The sequence below is a fragment of the Microcebus murinus genome, chromosome 28 (genome assembly GCF_040939455.1).
Source record: "Microcebus murinus isolate Inina chromosome 28, M.murinus_Inina_mat1.0, whole genome shotgun sequence".
NCBI classification, from domain to species: Eukaryota; Metazoa; Chordata; class Mammalia; order Primates; family Cheirogaleidae; genus Microcebus; species Microcebus murinus.
Genome location: NC_134131.1, coordinates 17,596,573 through 17,620,989, shown reverse-complemented (window position 1 = coordinate 17,620,989; position 24,417 = coordinate 17,596,573). Strand labels below are relative to the sequence as shown.

The following is a 24,417-nucleotide window of genomic DNA, read 5'->3' as shown; positions in this document are numbered from 1 at the left end:
TGGTTTCGAACTCCTGACCTTGAGCGATCCTCCCGCCTTGGCCTCCCTGAGTGCTAGGATTAACAAGCTGTTCATATTTGAAAGAAATCTTTCTTCTGAGCAGCAGGTCTCAGCAGTGGCTGAAGATATTTGGTAAACCATTCTGGAAACACACACGCTGTCATCCAGGCTTTGTTTAGCCGTTTATAGAGCACAGGCAGAATAGAAATTTAGCAAGATTCTTTGAAGGGCCCCAGGTTTTCCAGAATGGTCAGTGAGCATTGGCTGAGAGTTATCGGCTGCATCGGCCCCTAACGAGAGTCAGCCTGTCCTTTGAACCTTCAAATTCAGGCATTGACTTTTCCTCTCTCTTACGTCTCTTTGCAACTAGCAAGAGCAGATTCTAATAAAGAGCTTTGGAATCGGGGCAGCTGTAGCTTCTGTAAAAGGGGAAAACCAGGAAATATTTTTTTAAAAAAAGAACTTATCCACTATCATGGCATGAAATATTTTTTTTTAATGGTGGTACAATATTTATACCATAAACTTTGGCCCCTTACCCATTTATAAGTGTGTCGGTTAGTGGCACTGAGCACATGCACAGTGTGGTGCAGCCATGATGGCTGAGTTCTCAGGAATCACCCGTCTGGCGTCTTCAAGGCCACCTAGAGAAGCCTGTGCTGCATGGAAGTGAGGGCGAGCTTTGGAATCAGCTCTGGGTCAGACGTCCCCTCTCTCCTCGAAGCCACTAGCTGTGTGGCTTTCGTCCAGTCAGCAACCTCTCTGAGCTGCAGTGTTACTTCCCTGTAAAATGGTGAGAAGCCTGCTCCTTCAACAGACTGTTCTCCAAGACTGAACTGAGCCGAGAGCCTTCTCTAAATGCCTTGCGCAGTGCTGGTGAGTAGCCCATAAAATGTTGGGTCCCTCTCTTCTTTCTTCTCCTTTTTCAGTGTGATTTTTTTCTTGGTGCAAATGCTAGAGCAATTCAACTCTCCCCATCCCCATCTTCACAGCCTAGAAATTTGTCCGGGAGTCCCAGGAATAAATCTGGGAGTCAGGAAAAAGAAGAAAGCAAGCCCATGACCATGCATTTTGCCAGTTGGCCTGCCTCTGCCTTTTCCAGTTAGAGTCTTAAGTAGCGGAGTGGTTATTTCTTTTTCTTACCCGTGCGCGCGCGCACGTGTGTGTGTGTGTGTGTGTGTGTGTGTAGGATAGTGTTTGGCACGCATTGTTGTGTGCATGTGTGTGGGTGTGCCAAAATATAGAGAAAAATGACAGAAAGAGGCCCACTTGAGACGTCACTTCTCTGCGCTGCAAGCCATAGCTGACGAGGAAACCCCCTCTGAAGACCCCAGTGGATTTGGGGAGCATCTTGGATCGGAGAGAGGCACCAACAGTCCAGGACGCCATTCTTGTCCCACGAGAAAAGTATTTGAGGCTCAGCGAAAACACAGGAGGCTACGCTGTCAAACGGGAGTGGTTGGTTATTTTCAGCTCCGTAGAAAATCATATTGTGACAATATTGTGACAATGTGACGTTGTGAAAATCATATAGTGACAATATTATGAGATATTGTGACATGTTGTGAAAATATTGTGACAATATTGTGACATTATGACATGTTGTGAAAATCATATTGTGACAATATTGTGACATGTTGTGAAAACCATATTGTGACAAAATTGTGACATGTTGTGAAAAACATGTGACAATATTGTGACACTGTGAAAATCATATTGTGACAATATTGTGATAATATTTTGACACGTGAAAATCATATTGTGACAATATTGTGACATGTTGTGAAAATCATGTGACAATATTGTGACAAACAAGTGACAATATTGTGATAATATTGTGATAAACGTGACAATATTGTGACAATATTGTGACAAACATGTGACAATATTGTGACAATATTGTGTGACAATATTGTGACAATATTGTCACATGTGAAAATCATATTGTGACAATATTGTGACATGTTGTGAAAATGATGTGACAATATGACATGTGAAAATCATGTAATAATAATTTGACAAATATGTGACAAACGTGACAATATTGTGACAAAAATGTGACAAACATGTGACAATATTGTGACAATATTGCGACAAACATGTGACAATATTGTGACAAACATGTGACAAAAATGTGACAAACGTGACAAATGAGACAATATTGTGACAAACATGTGACAATATTGTGACAAATATGTGACAATTTGGTGACAATATTGTGACAAAATTATGACAATATTGTGAAAAACGTGACAATATTGTGACATTTGACAATTTGGTGAGAATATTTTGACAACATGTGACAATTTGGTGACAATAATGTGACAACATGTGACAATATGGTGACAAAATTCTGACAAACATGTGACAATATAGTGACAACATGAGACAATATGGTGACAAACGTGATAATATTGTGATAACAGGTGACAATTTGGTGACAACAGGTGACATGTGACAATTTGGTGACAACAGGTGACAAATTGGTGACAATATGGTGACATGTGATGATTTGGTGACAATATGGTTACAACTTCGTGACAATTTGGTGACAATTTGGTGACAATATGGTGACAACATGCGACAATTTGGTGACAATATGGTGACAATACGGTGACATGTGACAATTTGGTGACAACAGGTGACAATTTGGTGACAATATGGTGACAACATGCGACAATTTGGTGTCAATACGGTGACAACATGTGACAATATGGTGAGAATATGGTGACAACATGCGACAATTTGGTGACAATATGGTGACAATTTGTTGACATGGTGACAACAGGTGACAATTTGGTGACAATTTGGTGACAATATGGTGACAACAGGTGACAACATGTGACAATATGGTGACAACATGTGACAATTTCGTGACAATTTGGTGACAATTTGGTGACAACATGTGACAATTTGGTGACAATATGGTGACAACATGCGACAATTTGGTGACAATATGGTGACAATTTGGTGACAACATGGTGACATGTGACAATTTGGTGACAATATGGTGACAACATGCGACAATTTGGTGACAATTTGGTGACAACATGATGACAACATGTGACAATTTGGTGACAATATGGTGACAACAGGTGACAACATGGTGACAACATGTGACAAGATGCGACAATTTGGTGACAATACGGTGACAACATGTGACAATTTGGTGACAATATGGTGACAACATGCGACAATTTGGTGACAATTTGGTGACAACATGGTGACAACATGTGACAATTTGGTGACAATATTTTGACAAAATTATGACAATATTGTGACAAACGTGTCAATATTGTGACATGTGACAATTTGGTGAGAATATTTAGACATGTGACAATTTGGTGACAATAATGTGACAACGTGACAATATGGTGACAAAATTCTGACAAACATGTGACAATATAGTGACAACATGAGACAATATGGTGACAAACGTGATAATATTGTGAAAACAGGTGACAATTTGGTGACAACAGGTGACAACATGTGACAATTTGGTGACAACAGGTGACGATATGGTGACATGTGACAATTTGGTGACAATTTGGTGACAACATGGTGACATGTGACAATTTGGTGACAATATGGTGACAATTTGGTGACAACATGTGACAATTTGGTGACAATATGGTGACAACATGCGACAATTTGGTGACAATATGGTGACAATTTGCTGACAATATGGTGACAATATGGTGACAACATGTGACAATTTGGTGACAATATGGTGACAACAGGTGACAACATGGTGACATGTGAATATTTGGTGACAATTTGGTGACAACATGGTGACAACATAGTGACAATTTGTGACAATTTGGTGACAATATGGTGACAACATGCGACAATTTGGTGACAATACGGTGACAATATGGTGACAAGATGTGACAATTTGGTGACAATACGGTGACAAGATGCGACAATTTGGTGACAATTTGTTGACAACATGGTGACAACATGTGACAATTTGGGGACAATATTGTGACAAAATTATGACAATATTGTGACAAACGTGACAATATTGTGACATGTGACAATTTGGTGAGAATATTTTGACATGTGACAATTTGGTGACAATAATGTGACAACATGTGACAATATGGTGACAAAATTCTGACAAACATGTGACAATATAGTGACAACATGAGACAATATGGTGACAAACGTGATAATATTGTGACAACAGGTGACAATTTGGTGACAACAGGTGACAACATGTGACAATTTGGTGACAACAGGTGACGATATGGTGACATGTGACAATTTGGTGACAACAGGTGACAAATTGGTGACAATATGGTGACAACATGTGACGATTTGGTGACAATATGGTGACAACAGGTGACAACATGTGACAATATGGTGACAACATGCAACAATTTGGTGACAATACGGTGACAACATGTGACAATTTGGTGACAACAGGTGACAATTTGGTGACAACATGTGACAATTTGGTGACAACAGGTGACAAATTGGTGACAATATGGTGACAACATGTGACGATTTGGTGACAATATGGTGACAACAGGTGACAACATGTGACAATATGGTGACAACATGCAACAATTTGGTGACAGTACGGTGACAACATGTGACAATTTGGTGACAACAGGTGACAATTTGGTGACAACATGTGACAATTTGGTGACAACAGGGGACAATTTGGTGACAACAGGTGACAACATGTGACAATTTGGTGACAATATGGTGACAAGAGGTGACAATATGGTGACAATTTGGTGACAATACGGTGACAACATGTGACAATTTGGTGACAAGAGGTGACAATTTGGTGACAATATGGTGACAACAGTTGACAACAGGTGACAATTTGGTGACAACAGGTGACAACATGTGACAATTTGGTGACAACAGGTGACAACATGTGACAATTTGGTGACAATATGGTTACAACAGGTGACAATTTACTGACAATTTGGTGACAATAAGGTAACATGTGACAATTTGGTGACAATATGGTGACAACATGTGACAATTTGGTGACAATAGGTGACAATTTGGTGACAACAGGTGACAACAGGTGACAATTTACTGACAATTTGGTGACAATATGGTGACAACATGTGACAATTTGGTGACAATATGGTGACAATAGGTGACAACAGGTGACAATTTGGAGACAACAGGTGACAACAGGTGACAATATGGTGAAAAGAGGTGACAATATGGTGACAATTAGGTGAAAATATGGTGACAACAGGTGACAATTTGGTGACAATATGGTGGCAACATGCGACAATTTGGTCACAATTTGGTGACAACAGGTGACAACAGGTGACAACTTGGTGACAACTTTGTGACAAGAGGTGACAATATGGTGACAACAGGTGACAATTTGGTGACAACAGGTAAAAACAGGTGACAATTTGGTGACAACAGGTGACAACAGGTGACAATTTGGTGACAACAGGTGACAATTTGGTGACAATATGGTGACAATATGGTGACAACTGTGGTCATTGTCACTGTCGTCATTGTCACTGCCGATGTCGTTGTCACTGCCGATGTCACTGCCGATGTCATTGTCACTGTTATTGTCACTGTCGATGTCATTGTCACTGCCGATGTCACTTTTCATTGTCACTGTCGATATCATTGTCACTGTGATTGTGATTGTCACTGTCGATGTCATTCTCATTGTCACTGTCAATGTCATTGTCATTGTCACTGTCGATGTCATTGTCACTATTGTCATTGTCAATGTTGTCATTGTCACTGTAGATGTCATTGTCACTGTTTATGTAATTGTCACTGTCACTGTCATTGTCACTGTGATTGTCACTGTCGATGTAATTGTCACTGTCATTGTCACTGCTGATGTCATTGTCACTGTCATTGTCACTGTTGATGTCATTGTCACTGTTGATGTCATTGCAACTGTCATTGTCACTGTAGATGTCATTGTCATTGTCACTGTCGATGTCATTGTCACTGCCAATGTCATTGTCACTGTCGATGTCATTGTCACTGCCGATGTCATTATCACTGTTGTCATTGTCATTGTCACTGTTGATGTTATTGTCACTGCCGATGTCATTGTCACTGTCATTGTCATGGTCACTGTTGATGTCATTGTCACTGTCATTGTCACTGTTGTCATTGTCACTGTCCATGTCATTGTTACTGTTGATGTCATTGTCACTGTCATTGTGATTGTCACTGTCGATGTCATTGTCACTGTCACTGTCATTGTCACTGTTGATGACATTGTCATTTTCACTGTTGATGTCATTGTCATTTTCACTGTTGATGTCATTGTCACTGTCACTGTAGATGTCATTGTCACTGTTGATATCAATGTCACTGTCCATGTTATTGTCATTGTCACTGTTGATATCATTGTCACTGTCGATGTCATTGTAACTGTCGATGTCATTGTCATTGTCACTGTTGTCATTGTCACTGTCGATGTCATTGTCATTGTCACTGCCAATGTCATTGTCACTGTTGACATTGTCGCTGTCGATGTCATTGTCACTGTTGATGTCATTGTCATTGTCACTGCCAATGTCATTGTCACTGTTGTCATTGTCACTGCCGATGTCATTGTCACTGTTGTCATTGTCACTGCCGATGTCATTGTCACTATCATTGTCACTGTTTTCATTGTCACTGTCCATGTCATTGTCACTGTTGTCATTGTCACTGTCATTGTGATTGTCACTGTCGATGTCATTGTCACTGTCGATGTCATTGTCACTGTCATTGTCATTGTCACTTTCACAGTCATTTTCACTGTCACTGTCATTGTCATTTTCACTGTTGATGTCATTGTCATTTTCACTGTTGATGTCATTGTCACTGTCACTGTAGATGTCATTGTCACTGTTGATATCAATGTCACTGTCCATGTCATTGTCATTGTCACTGTTGATATCATTGTCACTGTCGATGTCATTGTAACTGTCGATGTCATTGTCATTGTCACTGTTGATGTCATTGTCACTGTCGAAGTCATTGTCACTGTCATTGTCACTGTCGATGTCATTGTCACTGTCATTGTCACTGTTGATGTCATTGTCACTGTCGATGTCATTGTCACTGTCATTGTCACTGTCGATGTCATTGTCACTGTCGATATCATTGTCACTGTCACTGTCATTGTCACTGTTGATGACATTGTCATTTTCACTGTTGATGTCATTGTCATTTTCACTGTTGATGTCATTGTCACTGTCACTGTAGATGTCATTGTCACTGTTGATATCAATGTCACTGTCCATGTCATTGTCATTGTCACTGTTGATATCATTGTCACTGTCGATGTCATTGTAACTGTCGATGTCATTGTCATTGTCACTGTTGATGTCATTGTCACTGTCGAAGTCATTGTCACTGTCATTGTCACTGTCGATGTCATTGTCACTGTCATTGTCACTGTTAATGTCATTGTCACTGTTGTCATTGTCACTGTCGATGTCACTGCTGATGTCATTGTCACTGTTGTCATTGTCACTGTCGATGTCATTGTCACCGTCAATGCCATTTTCGATGTCATTGTCACTGTCATTGTCATTGTCAATGTCATTGTCACTGTTGATGTCACTGTCCATGTCATTGTCATTGTCACAGTCGATGTCATTGTCATTGTCAATGTCACTGTCACTGTCATTGTCACTGTTGATATTATTGTCACTGTCGATGTCATTGTCACAGTCGATGTCATTGTCACTGCCGATGTCATTGTAACTGTTGTCATTGTCACTGCCGATGTCATTGTCACTGTTGTCACTGCCGATGTCATTGTCACTGTTGTCATTGTCACTGTCGAAGTCATTGTCACTGTGGATGTCATTGTCACTGTCATTGTCACTGTCGATGTCATTGTCATTGTCAATGTCGATGTCATTGTCATTGTAACTGTCGATGTCATTGTCATTGTCACTGTTGATGTCATTGTCACTGACGATGTCATGGTCACTGTCCATGTCATTGTCGATGTCATTGTCACCGTGCATGTCATTGCCACTGTCATTGTCACTGTCGATGTCATTGTCACTGTCATTGTCACTGTCATTGTGATTGTCACTGTCGATGTTATTGTCACTGCTGATGTCACTGTCACTGTCATTGTCATTGTCAATGTCGATGTCATTGTCACTGTTGATGTAATTGTCACTGTCGATGTCATTTGTTCTGTCACCATTTGGAGAGCACGGCGGGGGTCCAGGGGGGTGACCCCAACCCTCAGCACCCACCACCGTGCCTGGCACCCCAGCCCACTCCGTGGGGCCTCCTCTTGCCCAAAGCTGCAGCACCCCAGCCAAGCGACAACAGGCATGGCATCGGGACTGTCCGGACTCAGACCAAGGGTCTGGTCTGTGGGAACCAACAGGCTGGAGGAAACCTTGAGAGTCTGAGAGGGGAGGGAGTTGTAGAAGGCCAGGATGTGATTTTGAGGGAGTATGTGACCAGAACTCTTCCCATTGATTTTGGCGTTCTATGGACTACATGTAGGAATCTTTGGTGGGGGCATCGGATGTTGGGGGATGCACAGGCACACACAGACGTGCTCGACAGGCCTACTTTTACTTTTCATTTCGGAGTCATTTTTTTAAAAAAAAAAAGCCTCTTGGCCGGGCGTGGTGGCTAACGCCTGTAATACTAGCACACTGGGAGGCCGAGGTGGGTGGATTGTTCGAGGTCAGGAGTTCGAAACCAGCCTGAGCAAGAGCGAGACCCCATCTCTACTATAAATAGAAAGAAATTAATTGGCCAACTAATATATATATATATGCAAAAAAAATGTTAGCCGGGCATGGTGGCGCATGCCTGTAGTCCCAGCTACTTGGGAGGCTGAGGCAGCAGGATTGCTTCAGTCCAGGAGATTGAGGTTGCTGTGAGCTAGGCTGACACCATGGCACTCACTCTAGCCAGAGCAACAAAGCTAGACTCAGTCTCTAAAAAAAAAATGTATCTAACCTCCATTATTGCATTTTCTTTTCTCTCTATTTTCAAGCAGATTATGGGAGTACAAGTATTCAGGTTCCAGGTATTGCCCGTGCCCCCCTACCCCTGTTGCCTTGTCCATTTATCTCTCATGTTTTAGCAGCGTATTGTGGGGGTACCAATGTTAAGGTCGGGTACATTGCCCTCTCCTCGCCTCCCCCCTCTGGTGAGAGGTTCAAGTGCGCCCATATCCCAGTCAGTGCACACCCACCCCATTCCTAATGGAGGTGTATGCACATACCCTCCCCCCACACGACCGACCTCCACCCTATCACGGTGATTCTTCTACGTCCCCTTAGGTGTCCATGGGTTACTCCCAATTTGACAGTGAGCACGCAGGTGGTGTTCCTGTGTCCATTCTTGGGATACTTGGCTTACTGGAACAGGTTCCAGCTCCGGCCAGGAGAACACGAGAGGTGCCCTCTCACCGCTGTTCCTCATAGCCAAATAGCACTCCGTGGTGTCCACGCGCCACATGTTATTAATGCACTCCTGGATGGATGGGACCTCCAGTCACTTCCACATCTTTGCGATTGTGAATTGTGCCCTAACTGTCACCCTACCCCTTACCCAGCCCGTCTCCTCTGCCCCTGCCTGACGCGCTCCTCCCCCGCCAGGCCCGTCACTGTCCTCGGCCCCTGCCCCTGCCTGACCGGCTCCTTCCCACCCCGGCCCCTCACTGTCACCGTCCTCTGCCCCTGCCTGACAGGCTCCTCCCTGCCCGGCTCACCACCTGAACCACTGCCTGACTCGCTCCACCCGGCCAGGCCCGTCACTGTCCTGGGCCCCTGCCTGACAGCCTCCTTCCCGCCCGGCCTGTCACCATCCTCGACCCCTGCCTGACACGCTCCACCCCGCCCGTCACCGTCCTCGGCCCCTGCCTGACCAGCTCCTCCATTGCCTGGGCCTTCCAGGGGCTTGGTGTGGACGCTGCTTCCAGGAAGCCCTCCAGGAACCCGGAAGCAGGGTGGCCGCAGCAGTCTGGCACAGGCATCCCTAAGTCGCCTGCCGGGGACGTGCTCCCGCTGTGCCGCAGGGGCCCAGCCTGGTGTCTTCTCTGAGGCCCCGCGGCTGCCACTCCCCGCAAGGGGAGAGCCGCAGAGGTGGGGACCGCCTCCTCATGGGGACGTACACCCAGCTCTCCACGTCGGATTGCGGGGCTCTCTGTCCTGCCAGAAGGCCCAGCTGGCCTGCGGGTCCTTAGAGTGGCAAAAACATCTGAAAACTGAGATTGAGGGTCCGGTGGGTGTCTGCACTTTTGTGCTGGGCACCCCAGGGAGGCCCGGGGGCTGGCTGGACAACGCGGTCTGCTGGGCGGGGGGTTTGGAGGAGCAACTGATGCCCTTTGCACTTTGGGTAGTAAGTGTCTGAGGTGTCCCTGATCCCTGCACCATGTCGGGGGGTGGGGGGGGGAGCAGGAGGAGGGGGGGGCCGTGACCTGCAGTCGTGTTCCCGGGGTGGCACGGCATGTGGCTTCTTCCACGGGCTGCTTGGCCTGGGCTCCCTGCACCTGGGCCTTTGGAGGACTGGCCCTGTGCTTGCCAACACTTCCTGCAGGGACCCAGAGCTGGGAGGTTGCATCTCTCAGCCCTGGGTCGGGCAGAGTCCCAGCGGGCCATGCCCACAACCTCTCTCAGCACGGGTCCCCCAGAAGGCTCCTTTGGGACCAGGATTCTCTTGCGGGTGACTCTTTAAGGTCTGGCCCCTGGATGGAGGGGCACCAGGAGTAGAGGAGCAGGAAGGGGAAGGGGGTGGCCATGCGAGGGGACACTTTGAGGCCAAGTCCCAGCTTCAGCCTGATCCTCCTGGGAACCCCGCTCTGAGACAAGGAGCCGGGCTTCGCATTCCCACAGCAGCCAGTCGTGGGCTGAGGACACCTGGGGCGTTGGGAACTCCCTGGCTTCTCCTTGGTTTAACATCTGGAGCTGCTTGGGAATTGTGCTGCCACACACACCCGAGTGCAGGTGTCTTCCGCACAGACTGCGGGCCTCGCTCTTCCGAACGCCGCTAGCTCGCCACCCACCCACGGGTGAACCTGGTCAGGGTGCTTTCTCTCGGGGGCAGACTCTTTTCCGGGCGGGCTACCGGTGTCTCTGTTTGCTCCTTTCTTTCTTCCATTTCGGGAAAGGCTTCCTTACTGGGTGTGGAAATCTCCTATGCCTTTCCTCGCCTATTCTGTCAGCTTTCAAATTCTCTTTCAGGCCGGGCGCGGTGGCTCAAGCCTGTAATCCTAGCTCTCTGGGAGGCTGAGGCGGGCGGATTGCTCGAGGTCAGGAGTTCGAAACCAGCCTGAGCAAGAGCCAGACCCCATCTCTACTGTAAATAGAAAGAAATTAATTGGCCAACTAATATATATAGGAAAATGAGCCAGGCATGGTGGCGCATGCCTGTAGTCCCAGCTACTTGGGAGGCTGAGGCAGAAGGATTGCTTGAGCCCAGGAGTTTGAGGTTGCTGTGAGCTAGGCTAACGCCACGGCACTCACTCTAGCCTAGGCAACAAAGCGAGACTCTGTCTCAAAAAAAAAAAAAAAAAAATTCTCTTTCAGTTGCCACCCTCACAGATGTATCAGGAAACTCTTTTCGGTGCACTCATTAGTGAAATGACCTCAATGAAGCTGGAATCCAATATCTAATCGCCGATTTTTGGCGAGTCCACACGCCAGGGTGGTTGGGGTCCAATGCAGCCCCGGCCAGGCCCAGGCCCCTTGGACTGGGCCACAGGAGGACACAGAGGAGGGTCCCGGCCCCCACGGTAGCGGTGCGGGCAGTTCCCCAGGGGCTTGGGCATTTTCCAGAGGTAGGAGATGGAGGGGACTGATTTCTTCAGCGCCCCACAGACCAAGCCACCCCACCCCACCCGTGGGACACATCCCGGGAGAGAGAGAGACGCCCCATACACTGGCTCCCCTCCCCCATGAGCTGTGCCCCAGCCCTGACCCGGGGGAATAGGCGGGCCGCCCACCCACAGGGCGGGGGGCACAGCTGAAAGGGGTTGTGGGGGAGGGCGGCCCCTGGCTGGGGTCAAAGGGCGAGCGCCCCGCGCCCGCCCAGTCATTGGCGGCGGCTGCGGCGGCGGCGGCGGGCGGCGACGCGCTGGGGGTGGGGGGCGGGGAGGTGAAGGAGGCCAGGCGAGGAGAGGAGGGGGGCTGGAAGGTCTCCACCTTGGCGAGTCCAGCCGTGGAGGCGCATCTTGTGTGAGTGAGTGAGTGTGAGTGTGAGTGTGTGTGTGTGTGTGTGTGTGTGTGTTGTCTGTGTGTCTGTGTGTCTGTGTGTGTAGAGAGACAGCCCCCCACCCCGGCCCGCCCCTCCCTGCCCGCCCCGCCCCGCCCGTCACCCCCGTCCCTCGGAGCCCGACCGACCCGGCCGGCAAACTCAACGGGCCCCCGCGGGGCCTGGGGCGGGAGGAGGCGGCGGGGAAGCGCAGAGAGGCTGGGCTTCTTGAGCGGGGCAGGGGCGCCCTCCGCCGTCTACGGCCACACCACCCTGAACGCGCCCGATCTCGTCTGATCTCGGAAGCTAAGCAGGGTCGGGCCTGGGAATACCGGGTGCCGTAGGCTTCTTCTTTTTTTTTTGGCCTCTTGTTCTGTCCCCTTTCTGGGAGCGCCGCAGAGGCCCGGGCTGGGGGTCACCCCCACCCTCAGCGCCCGCCGCGGTGCCTGGCGCCCCAGCCCGCACCGTGGGGCCTCCTCTTGTCCCGAGCCGCGACACCGCCGCCACGCGGCAGCATGCCTGGCATCTGGACTGTCAGGTCTCAGACCAAAAGTCTGCTCTGTGGGAACCGACACGCTGGAGGAAACCTTGAGAGTCTGAGAGGGGAGGGAGTTGCAGAAGAAGGCCAGGATGTCATTTTGAGGGAGTATGTGACCAGAACTCGTCCCGTTGCGTTTGGGGTTCTATGGGCTCCACGTAGGAATCTTTGGTGGTGGCAGCTGATGTTGGGGGATCCGGAGTCACACCCAGACCTGCTCCACAGGCCTCCTTTTACTTTTCTCTTTGGAGTCGTTATTTGTAAAAAGTGTCTCTTACCTCTCTCATTGCATTTTCTTTTCTCTCTCTTTTCAAGCAGATGATGGGAGTACAAGTATTCAGGTGACATGTGTTGCCCGTGCCCCCCTCCCCCCTGTGTTCTTATTCATTTACCTCTCATGTTGTTCCAGCGTATTGTGGGGGTACCAATGTTAAGGTCGGGTACGTTGCCCTCTCCCAGCCTCCCCCCTCGGGTCAGAGCTTCAAGTGCGCCCATCCCCCAGTCGGTGCGCACCCACCCCATTCCTAATGGAGGTGTATGCCCATCCCCTCCCCCCACCCGCCCGACACCCACCCAATGATGAAGGTGATTCCTCTCTGTCCACTTAGGTGTCCATCCGTTCGTACCCATTTGCTGGTGAGCGCGCTCACGGGGCGCTCCTGTGTCCATTCTTGGGATACCTGGCTTACTGGAACGGGTTCCAGCTCTGGCCAGGAGAACACGAGAGGCGCCCTCTCACTGCTGCTCCTCACAGCCCAATGGCACTCCGTGGTGTCCACGCGCCACATTTTATTAATGCACTCCTGGATGGATGGGCACTCGGGTCGCTTCCACATCTTTGCGATTGTGTGAATTGTGCCCTAACTGTCACCCTAACCCTTACCCAGCCCGTCTCCTCTGCCCTTGCCTGACGCACTCCTCCCCGGCCAGGCCCGTCACTGTCCCGGGCCCCCGCCTGACCGGCTCCTTCCCGCCCGGCCTGTCACCGTCCTCGGCCCCTGCCTGACCGGCTCCTCCGTCGCCTGGGCCTTCCAAGGGCTTGGTGTGGACGCTGCTTCCAGGAAGCCCTCCAGAAACCCGGCAGCAGGGTGGCCGCAGCAGTCTCCAGCAGCCGTCCCTAAGTCGCCTGCGGGGCCCCCGCTGTGCCGCGGGGACCCAGCCTGGTGTCTTCCCTGAGGCCCTGCGGCTGCCGCTCCCCGCAAGGGGAGAGTCGTGGAGGTGGGGACCGCCTCCTGATGGGGACGTACACGCAGCTCTCCACGTCGGATTCCGGGGCTCTCTGTCCTGCCCGAAGGCCCAGCTGGCCTGCGGGTCCTTAGAGTGGCAAAAACATCCGAAAACTGAGATTGAGGGTCCGGTGGGTGTCTGCGCTTTTGTGCTGGGCACCCCAGGGAGGCCCGGGGGCTGGCTGGACAACGCGGTCTGCTGGGCGGGGGGGGGGGTTAGAGGAGCAACTGATGCCCTTTGCACTTTGGGTAGCAAGAGTCTGAGGTGTCTCTGAGCCCTGTGCCATGTCGGGGGGGGGGGAAGAGGAGGAGGAGGAGGAGGTGGGAAGGGCCGGGGCCTGCAGTCGTGTTCCCGGGGTGACAGGGCAAGTGGCTTCTTCCACAGGCTGCTTGGCCTGGGCTCCCTGCACCTGGGCCTTTGGAGGACCGGCCCTGTGCTTGCCAACGCTTCCTGCAGGGACCCAGAGCTGGGAGGTTGCATCTCTCAGCCCCAGCGGGCCATGCCCACAACCTCTCTCAGCACCGGTCCCCCAGAAGGCTCCTTGGGGACCAGGATTCTCTTGCGGTGACTCTTTAAGGTCTGGCCCCTGGATGGAGGGGCACCAGGAGTAGAGGAGCAGGAAGGGGAAGGGGGTGGCCATGCGAGGGGACACTTTGAGGCCAAGTCCCAGCTTCAGCCTGATCCTCCTGGGAACCCCGGGGTGTACGTCACACCTCCTGGTTGTCCCGCTCTGAGACAAGGAGCCGGGCTTCGCATTCCCACAGCAGCCAGTCGTGGGCTGAGGACACCTGGGGCGTTGGGAACTCCCTGGCTTCTCCTTGGTTTAACATCTGGAGCTGCTTGTGAATCGTGCCGCCACACACACCCGAGTGCAGGTGTCTTCCGCACAGACTGCGGGCCTCGCTCTTCTGAATGCCGCTAGCTCGCCACCCACCCACAGGTGAACCTGGTCAGGGTACTTTCTCTCAGGGGCAGACTCTTTTCCGGGCGGGCTACCGGTGTCTCTGTTTGCTCCTTTCTTTCTTCCCTTTCGGGAAAGTCTTCCTTGCTGGGTGTGGAAATCTCCTATGCCTTCCCTCGCCTATTCTGTCAGCTTTCAAATTCTCTTTCAGTTGCCACCCTCACAGATGGATTAGGAAACTCTTTCCGGTGCACTCATTAGTGAAATGACCTCAAGGAAGCTGGAATCCAATATCTAATCGCCGATTTTTAGCGAGTCCACACGCCAGGGTGGTCGGGGTCCAATGCAGCCCCGGCCAGGCCCAGGCCCCTTGGACCGGGCCACAGGAGGACACAGAGGAGGGTCCCGGCCCCCACGGTAGCGGTGCCGGCAGTTCTCCAAGGGCTTGGGCGTTTTCCAGAGGTAGGAGATGGAGGGGACTGATTTCTTCAGCGCCCCACAAACCACGCCACCCCACCCCACCCCACCCCACCCATGGGACACATCCCCAGAGAGAGATGCCCCATACACTCGCTCCCCTCCCCCTTGCGCTGTGCCCCAGCCCTGGCCCGGGGGAATAGGCGGCAGCCCGCCCACAGGGCGGGGGGCACAGCTGAAAGGGGTTGTGGGGGAGGGCGGCCCCTGGCTGGGGTCAAAGGGCGAGCGCCCCGTGCGCGCGTGCGCAGTCAGCGGCGGCGGCGACGCGCTGGGGGTGGGCAGCGGGTAGGTGAAGGAGGCCGGGCGAGGAGACGAGGGGGGCTGGAAGGGCTCCACCTTGGCGGCTCCAGCCGTGGAGGCGCATCTTGTGTGAGTGTGAGTGAGTGTGAGTGTGTGTGTGTGGAGAGAGAGACAGCCCCCCGCCCCGCCCCGCCCCGCCCCGCCCCGCCCGGGCCGTCACCCCCCGTCCCTCGGAGCCCGCCGGACCCGGCCGGCGAACTCAACAGGCCCGGCCGGGCGCGGGGCCTGGGGCGGGAGGAGGCGGCGGGGAAGCGCAGAGACGCTGGGATCTTGAGCGGGGCAGGGGCGCCCTCCGCCGTCTAGGGCCACACCACCCTGAACGCGCCCCGGTCTCCTCTGGTCTCGGAAGCTAAGCAGGGTCGGGCCTGGTTAGTACTTGGATGGGAGAAGACCGCCTGGGAATACCGGGTGCCTTAGGCTTCTTCTTTTTTTTTTTTTTTTTTGCCTCTTGTTCTGTCCCCTTTCTAGGAGCGCGGCGGCGGCCCGGGGTGGGGGTCACCCCCACCCTCAGCGCCCGCCGTGGGGTGCCTGGCGCCCCAGCCCGCACCGTGGGGCCTCCTCTTGTCCCAAGCCGCGACACCGCCGCCACGCGGCAGCATGCGTGGCATCTGGACTGTCAGGTCTCAGACCAAAGGTCTGCTCTGTGGGAACCGACACGCTGGAGGAAACCTTGAGAGTCTGAGAGGGGAGGGAGTTCCAGAAGGAGGCCAGGATGTCATTTTGAGGGAGTATGGGACCAGAACTCGTCCCGTTGCTTTTGGGGTTCTATGGGCTCCACGTAGGAATCTTTGGTGGTGGCAGCTGATGTTGGGGGATCCGGAGTCACACCCAGACCTGCTCCACAGGCCTCCTTTTACTTTTCTCTTTGGAGTCGTTATTTGTAAAAAGTGTCTCTTACCTCTCTCATTGCATTTTCTTTTCTCTCTCTTTTCAAGCAGATGATGGGAGTACAAGTATTCAGGTGACATGTGTTGCCCGTGCCCCCCTCCCCCCTGTGTTCTTATTCATTTACCTCTCATGTTGTTCCAGCGTATTGTGGGGGTACCAATGTTAAGGTCGGGTACGTTGCCCTCTCCCAGCCTCCCCCCTCGGGTCAGAGCTTCAAGTGCGCCCATCCCCCAGTCGGTGCGCACCCACCCCATTCCTAATGGAGGTGTATGCCCATCCCCTCCCCCCACCCGCCCGACACCCACCCGATGATGAAGGTGATTCCTCTCTGTCCACTTAGGTGTCCATCCGTTCGTACCCATTTGCTGGTGAGCGCGCTCACGGGGCGCTCGTGTGTCCATTCTTGGGATACCTGGCTTACTGGAACGGGTTCCAGCTCTGGCCAGGAGAACACGAGAGGCGCCCTCTCACCGCTGCTCCTCACAGCCCAATGGCACTCCGTGGTGTCCACGCGCCACATTTTATTAATGCACTCCTGGATGGATGGGCACTCGGGTCGCTTCCACATCTTTGCGATTGTGTGAATTGTGCCCTAACTGTCACCCTAACCCTTACCCAGCCCGTCTCCTCTGCCCCTGCCTGACGCACTCCTCCCCGGCCAGGCCCGTCACTGTCCCGGGCCCCCGCCTGACCGGCTCCTTCCCGCCCGGCCTGTCACCGTCCTCGGCCCCTGCCTGACCGGCTCCTCCGTCGCCTGGGCCTTCCAAGGGCTTGGTGTGGACGCTGCTTCCAGGAAGCCCTCCAGAAACCCGGCAGCAGGGTGGCCGCAGCAGTCTCCAGCAGCCGTCCCTAAGTCGCCTGCGGGGCCCCCGCTGTGCCGCGGGGACCCAGCCTGGTGTCTTCCCTGAGGCCCTGCGGCTGCCGCTCCCCGCAAGGGGAGAGTCGTGGAGGTGGGGACCGCCTCCTGATGGGGACGTACACGCAGCTCTCCACGTCGGATTCCGGGGCTCTCTGTCCTGCCCGAAGGCCCAGCTGGCCTGCGGGTCCTTAGAGTGGCAAAAACATCCGAAAACTGAGATTGAGGGTCCGGTGGGTGTCTGCGCTTTTGTGCTGGGCACCCCAGGGAGGCCCGGGGGCTGGCTGGACAACGCGGTCTGCTGGGCGGGGGGGGGGTTAGAGGAGCAACTGATGCCCTTTGCACTTTGGGTAGCAAGAGTCTGAGGTGTCTCTGAGCCCTGTGCCATGTCGGGGGGGGGGGGGGGGAAGAGGAGGAGGAGGAGGAGGTGGGAAGGGCCGGGGCCTGCAGTCGTGTTCCCGGGGTGACAGGGCAAGTGGCTTCTTCCACAGGCTGCTTGGCCTGGGCTCCCTGCACCTGGGCCTTTGGAGGACCGGCCCTGTGCTTGCCAACGCTTCCTGCAGGGACCCAGAGCTGGGAGGTTGCATCTCTCAGCCCTGGGTCGGGCAGAGCCCCAGCGGGCCATGCCCACAACCTCTCTCAGCACCGGTCCCCCAGAAGGCTCCTTGGGGACCAGGATTCTCTTGCGGTGACTCTTTAAGGTCTGGTCCCTGGATGGAGGGGCACCAGGAGTAGAGGAGCAGGAAGGGGAAGGGGGTGGCCATGCGAGGGGACACTTTGAGGCCAAGTCCCAGCTTCAGCCTGATCCTCCTGGGAACCCCGGGGTGTACGTCACACCTCCTGGTTGTCCCGCTCTGAGACAAGGAGCCGGGCTTCGCATTCCCACAGCAGCCAGTCGTGGGCTGAGGACACCTGGGGCGTTGGGAACTCCCTGGCTTCTCCTTGGTTTAACATCTGGAGCTGCTTGTGAATCGTGCCGCCACACACACCCGAGTGCAGGTGTCTTCCGCACAGACTGCGGGCCTCGCTCTTCTGAATGCCACTAGCTCGCCACCCACCCACGGGTGAACCTGGTCAGGGTGCTTTCTCTCAGGGGCAGACTCTTTTCCGGGCGGGCTACCGGTGTCTCTGTTTGCTCCTTTCTTTCTTCCCTTTCGGGAAAGGCTTCCTTGCTGGGTGTGGAAATCTCCTATGCCTTCCCTCGCCTATTCTGTCAGCTTTCAAATTCTCTTTCAGTTGCCACCCTCACAGATGGATTAGGAAACTCTTTCCGGTGCACTCATTAGTGAAATGACCTCAAGGAAGCTGGAATCCAATATCTAATCGCCGATTTTTAGCGAGTCCACACGCCAGGGTGGTCGGGGTCCAATGCAGCCCCGGCCAGGCCCAGGCCCCTTGGACCGGGCCACAGGAGGACACAGAGGAGGGTCCCGGCCCCCACGGTAGCGGTGCCGGCAGTTCTCCAAGGGCTTGGGCGTTTTCCAGAGGTAGGAGATGGAGGGGACTGATTTCTTCAGCGCCCCACAAACCACGCCACCCCACCCCACCCCACCCCACCCATGGGACACATCCCCAGAGAGAGATGCCCCATACACTCGCTCCCCTCCCCCTTGCGCTGTGCCCCAGCCCTGGCCCGGGGGAATAGGCGGCAGCCCGCCCACAGGGCGGGGGGCACAGCTGAAAGGGGTTGTGGGGGAGGGCGGCCCCTGGCTGGGGTCAAAGGGCGAGCGCCCCGGTGCGCGCGTGCGCAGTCAGCGGCGGCGGCGACGCGCTGGGGGTGGGCAGCGGGTAGGTGAAGGAGGCCGGGCGAGGAGACGAGGGGGGCTGGAAGGGCTCCACCTTGGCGGCTCCAGCCGTGGAGGCGCATCTTGTGTGAGTGTGAGTGAGTGTGAGTGTGTGTGTGTGGAGAGAGAGACAGCCCCCCGCCCCGCCCCGCCCCGCCCCGCCCCGCCCGGGCCGTCACCCCCCGTCCCTCGGAGCCCGCCGGACCCGGCCGGCGAACTCAACAGGCCCGGCCGGGCGCGGGGCCTGGGGCGGGAGGAGGCGGCGGGGAAGCGCAGAGACGCTGGGATCTTGAGCGGGGCAGGGGCGCCCTCCGCCGTCTAGGGCCACACCACCCTGAACGCGCCCCGGTCTCCTCTGGTCTCGGAAGCTAAGCAGGGTCGGGCCTGGTTAGTACTTGGATGGGAGAAGACCGCCTGGGAATACCGGGTGCCTCAGGCTGCTTCTTTTTTTTTTTTTTTTTTTTTTGCCTCTTGTTCTGTCCCCTTTCTGGGAGCGCGGCGGCGGCCCGGTGTGGGGGTGACCCCAACCCTCAGCGCCCGCCGCGGTGCCTGGCGCCCCAGCCCGCACCGTGGGGCCTCCTCTTGTCCCAAGCCGAGACACCGCCGCCACGCGGCAGCATGCGTGGCATCTGGACTGTCAGGTCTCAGACCAAAGGTCTGCTCTGTGGGAACCGACACGCTGGAGGAAACCTTGAGAGTCTGAGAGGGGAGGGAGTTCCAGAAGAAGGCCAGGATGTCATTTTGAGGGAGTATGTGACCAGAACTCGTCCCGTTGCTTTTGGGGGTTCTATGGGCTCCACGCAGGAATCTTTGGTGGTGGCACCTGATGTTGGGGGATCCGGAGTCACACCCAGACCTGCTCCACAGGCCTCCTTTTACTTTTCTCTTCGGATTCATTATTTTTAAAAAGTGTCTCTTACCTCTATTATTGCATTTTCTTTCCTCTCTCTTTTCAAGCAGATGATGGGAGTACAAGTATTCAGGTGACATGTATTGCCCGTGCCCCCCTCCCCCCTGTGTTCTCATTCATATACCTCTCATGTTGTTCCAGCGTATTGTGGGGGTACCAGTGTTAAGGTCGGGTACGTTGCCCTCTCCAAGCCTCCCCCCTGGGGTCAGAGCTTCAAGTGCGCCCATCCCCCAGTCGGTGCGCACCCACCCCATGCCTAATGGATGTGGATGCCCCTCCCCTCCCCCCACCCGCCCGACACCCACCCGATGAAGGTGATTCCTCTCCGTCCACTTAGGTGTCCATCCGTTCGTTCCAATTTGCTGGTGAGCGCGCTCACGTGGTGCTCGTGTGTCCATTCTTGGGATACTTGGCTTACTGGAACGGGTTCCAGCTCTGGCCAGGAGAACACGAGAGGTGCCCTCTCACCGCTGCTCCTCACAGCCGAATGGCACTCCGTGGTGTCCACGCGCCACATTTTATTCATGCACTCCTGGATGGATGGGCACTCGGGTCGCTTCCACGTCTTTGCGATTGTGAATTGTGCCCTAACTGTAACCCTAACCCTTACCCAGCCCGTCTCCTCTGCCCCTGCCTGACGCACTCCTCCCCGGCCAGGCCCGTCACTGTCCTGGGCCCCCGCCTGACCGGCTCCTCCCCGCCCGGCCTGTCACCGTCCTCTGCCCCTGCCTGACATGCTCCTTCCCGCCCGGCCTCTCACCGTCCTCGGCCCCTGCCTGACCGGCTCCTCCGTCGCCTGGGCCTTCCAAGGGCTTGGTGTGGACGCTGCTTCCAGGAAGCCCTCCAGAAACCCGGCAGCAGGGTGGCCGCAGCAGTCTCCAGCAGCCGTCCCTAAGTCGAGTGCGGGGGACGTGCCCCCGCTGTGCCGCGGGGGCCCAGCCTGGTGTCTTCCCTGAGGCCCTGCGGCTGCAGGCTGCTGCCGCTCCCCGCAAGGGGAGAGCCAAGGGGAGAGCCGCGGAGGTGGGGACCGCCTCCTGATGGGGACGTACGTACACGCAGCTCTCCAAGGCGGATCCCGGGGCTCTCTGTCCTGCCCGAAGGCCCAGCGGGCCTGCGGGTCCTTAGAGTGGCAAAAACATCCGAAAGCTGAGACTGAGGGTCCGGTGGGTGTCTGCACTTTTGTGCTGGGCACCCCAGGGAGGCCCGGGGGCTGGCTGGACAACGTGGTCTGCTGGGCGGGGGGCTTGGAGGAGCAACTGATGCCCTTTGCACCTTGGGTAGCAAGAGTCTGAGGTGTCTCTGAGCCCTGTGCCATGTCCGGGGGGGGGGGAGGTGCGGGGGGGGGGAGGAGGAGGAGGAGGAGGTGGGAAGGGCCGGGGCCTGCAGTCCTGTTCCCGGGGTGGCACGGCAAGTGGCTTCTTCCACAGGCTGCTTGGCCTGGGCTCCCTGCACCTGGGCCTTTGGGGGACTGGCCCTGTGCTTGCCAACACTTCCTGCAGGGACCCAGAGCTGGGAGGTGGCATCTCTCAGCCCTGGGTCGGGCAGAGCCCCAGCGGGCCATGCCCACAACCTCTCTCAGCACCGGTCCCCCAGAAGGCTCCTTGGGGACCAGGATTCTCTTGCGGTGACTCTCTAAGGTCTGGCCCCTGGATGGAGGGGCACCAGGAGTAGAGGAGCAGGAAGGGGAAGGGGGTGGCCATGCGAGGGGACACTTTGAGGCCAAGTCCCAGCTTCAGCCTGATCCTCCTGGGAACCCCGCTCTGAGACAAGGAGCCGGGCTTCGCATTCCCACAGCAGCCAGTCGTGGGCTGAGGACACCTGGGGCGTTGGGAACTCCCTGGCTTCTCCTTGGTTTAACATCTAGAGCTGCTTGCGAATCGGGCCGCCACACACACCCGAGCGCAGGTGTCTTCCGCACAGACTGCGGTCCTCGCTCTTCTGAACCTCGCTAGCTCGCCACCCACCCACCCATGGGTGAACCTGGTCAGGGTACTTTCTCTCGGGGGCAGACTCTTTTCCGGGCGGGCTACCGGTGTCTCTGTTTGCTCGTTTCTTTCTTCCATTTCGGGAAAGGCTTCCTTGCTGGGTGTGGAAATCTCCTATGCCTTCCCTCGCCTATTCTGTCAGCTTTAAAATTCTCTTTCAGTTGCCACCCTCACAGATGGATTAGGAAACTCTTTCCGGTGCACTCATTAGTGAAATGACCTCAAGGAAGCTGGAATCCAATATCTAATGGCCGATTTTTAGCGAGTCCACACGCCAGGGTGGTTGGGGTCCAATGCAGCCCCGGCCAGGCCCAGGCCCCTTGGACTGGGCCACAGGAGGACACAGAGGAGGGTCCCGGCCCCCACGAAGCGGTGCCGGCAGTTCTCCACGGGCTTGGGCGTTTTCCAGAGGTAGGAGATGGAGGGGACTGATTTCTTCAGCGCCCCACAAACCACGCCACCCCACCCCACCCATGGGACACATCCCCAGAGAGAGACGCCCCATACACTGGCTGTGCCCCAGCCCTGGCCCGGGGGAATAGGCGGCAGCCCACCCACAGGGCGAGGGGGGGCGCAGCTGAAAGGGGTTGTGGGGGAGGGCGGCCCCTGGCTGGGGTCAAAGGGCGAGCGCCCCGCGCGAGCGCGCGTGCGCAGTCAGCGTCAGCGGCGGCGACGCGCCGGGGGGTGGGCAGCGGGTAGGTGAAGGAGGCCGGGCGAGGAGACGAGGGGGGCTGGGAGGGCTCCACCTTGGCGAGTCCAGCCGTGGAGGCGCATCTTGTGTGAGTGAGTGTGAGTGTGTGTGTGTGTGTGTATAGAGAGACAGCCCCCCGCCCCGCCCCGCCCATCACCCCCGTCCCTGGGAGCCCGCGGGACCCGGCCGGCGAACTCAACAGGCCCGGCCCGGCGCGGGGCCTGGGGCGGGAGGCGGCGGCGGCGGCGGCGGCGGCGGCGGCGGCGGCGGCGGCGGCGGGGGGAAAGCGCAGAGAGGCTCGGCTTCTTGAGTGGGGCAGGGGCGGCCTCCGCCGCCGTCTAGGGCCACACCACCCTGAACGCCCCCGATCTCGTCTGGTCTCGGAAGCTAAGCAGGGTGGGGCCCGGTTAGGACTTGGATGGGAGACCGCCTGGGAATACCGGGTGCCTCAGGCTGCTTCTTTTTTTTTTTTTTTTTTTTTGCCTCTTGTTCTGTCCCCTTTCTGGGAGCGCGGCGGCGGCCCGGTGTGGGGGTGACCCCAACCCTCAGCGCCCGCCGCGGTGCCTGGCGCCCCAGCCCGCACCGTGGGGCCTCCTCTTGTCCCAAGCCGAGACACCGCCGCCACGCGGCAGCATGCGTGGCATCTGGACTGTCAGGTCTCAGACCAAAGGTCTGCTCTGTGGGAACCGACACGCTGGAGGAAACCTTGAGAGTCTGAGAGGGGAGGGAGTTCCAGAAGAAGGCCAGGATGTCATTTTGAGGGAGTATGTGACCAGAACTCGTCCCGTTGCTTTTGGGGGTTCTATGGGCTCCACGCAGGAATCTTTGGTGGTGGCACCTGATGTTGGGGGATCCGGAGTCACACCCAGACCTGCTCCACAGGCCTCCTTTTACTTTTCTCTTCGGATTCATTATTTTTAAAAAGTGTCTCTTACCTCTATTATTGCATTTTCTTTCCTCTCTCTTTTCAAGCAGATGATGGGAGTACAAGTATTCAGGTGACATGTATTGCCCGTGCCCCCCTCCCCCCTGTGTTCTCATTCATATACCTCTCATGTTGTTCCAGCGTATTGTGGGGGTACCAGTGTTAAGGTCGGGTACGTTGCCCTCTCCAAGCCTCCCCCCTGGGGTCAGAGCTTCAAGTGCGCCCATCCCCCAGTCGGTGCGCACCCACCCCATGCCTAATGGATGTGGATGCCCCTCCCCTCCCCCCACCCGCCCGACACCCACCCGATGAAGGTGATTCCTCTCCGTCCACTTAGGTGTCCATCCGTTCGTTCCAATTTGCTGGTGAGCGCGCTCACGTGGTGCTCGTGTGTCCATTCTTGGGATACTTGGCTTACTGGAACGGGTTCCAGCTCTGGCCAGGAGAACACGAGAGGTGCCCTCTCACCGCTGCTCCTCACAGCCGAATGGCACTCCGTGGTGTCCACGCGCCACATTTTATTCATGCACTCCTGGATGGATGGGCACTCGGGTCGCTTCCACGTCTTTGCGATTGTGAATTGTGCCCTAACTGTAACCCTAACCCTTACCCAGCCCGTCTCCTCTGCCCCTGCCTGACGCACTCCTCCCCGGCCAGGCCCGTCACTGTCCTGGGCCCCCGCCTGACCGGCTCCTCCCCGCCCGGCCTGTCACCGTCCTCTGCCCCTGCCTGACATGCTCCTTCCCGCC

The 24,417-nt window shown here is 55.1% G+C and overlaps 4 pseudogenes; all 4 read left to right on the top strand.

Annotated features, from left to right (window-relative positions):
- Nucleotides 1–12,441: 12,441 nt before the first annotated feature.
- On the top strand, nucleotides 12,442–12,533 carry LOC142865507 (uncharacterized; annotated as a pseudogene).
- Nucleotides 12,534–15,926: 3,393 nt separating this feature from the next.
- On the top strand, nucleotides 15,927–16,049 carry LOC142865504 (uncharacterized; annotated as a pseudogene).
- A 3,424-nt stretch (nucleotides 16,050–19,473) lies between these two features.
- LOC142865505 (uncharacterized) lies at nucleotides 19,474–19,596 on the top strand (annotated as a pseudogene).
- Nucleotides 19,597–23,079: 3,483 nt separating this feature from the next.
- On the top strand, nucleotides 23,080–23,198 carry LOC142865503 (uncharacterized; annotated as a pseudogene).
- Nucleotides 23,199–24,417: the final 1,219 nt, after the last annotated feature.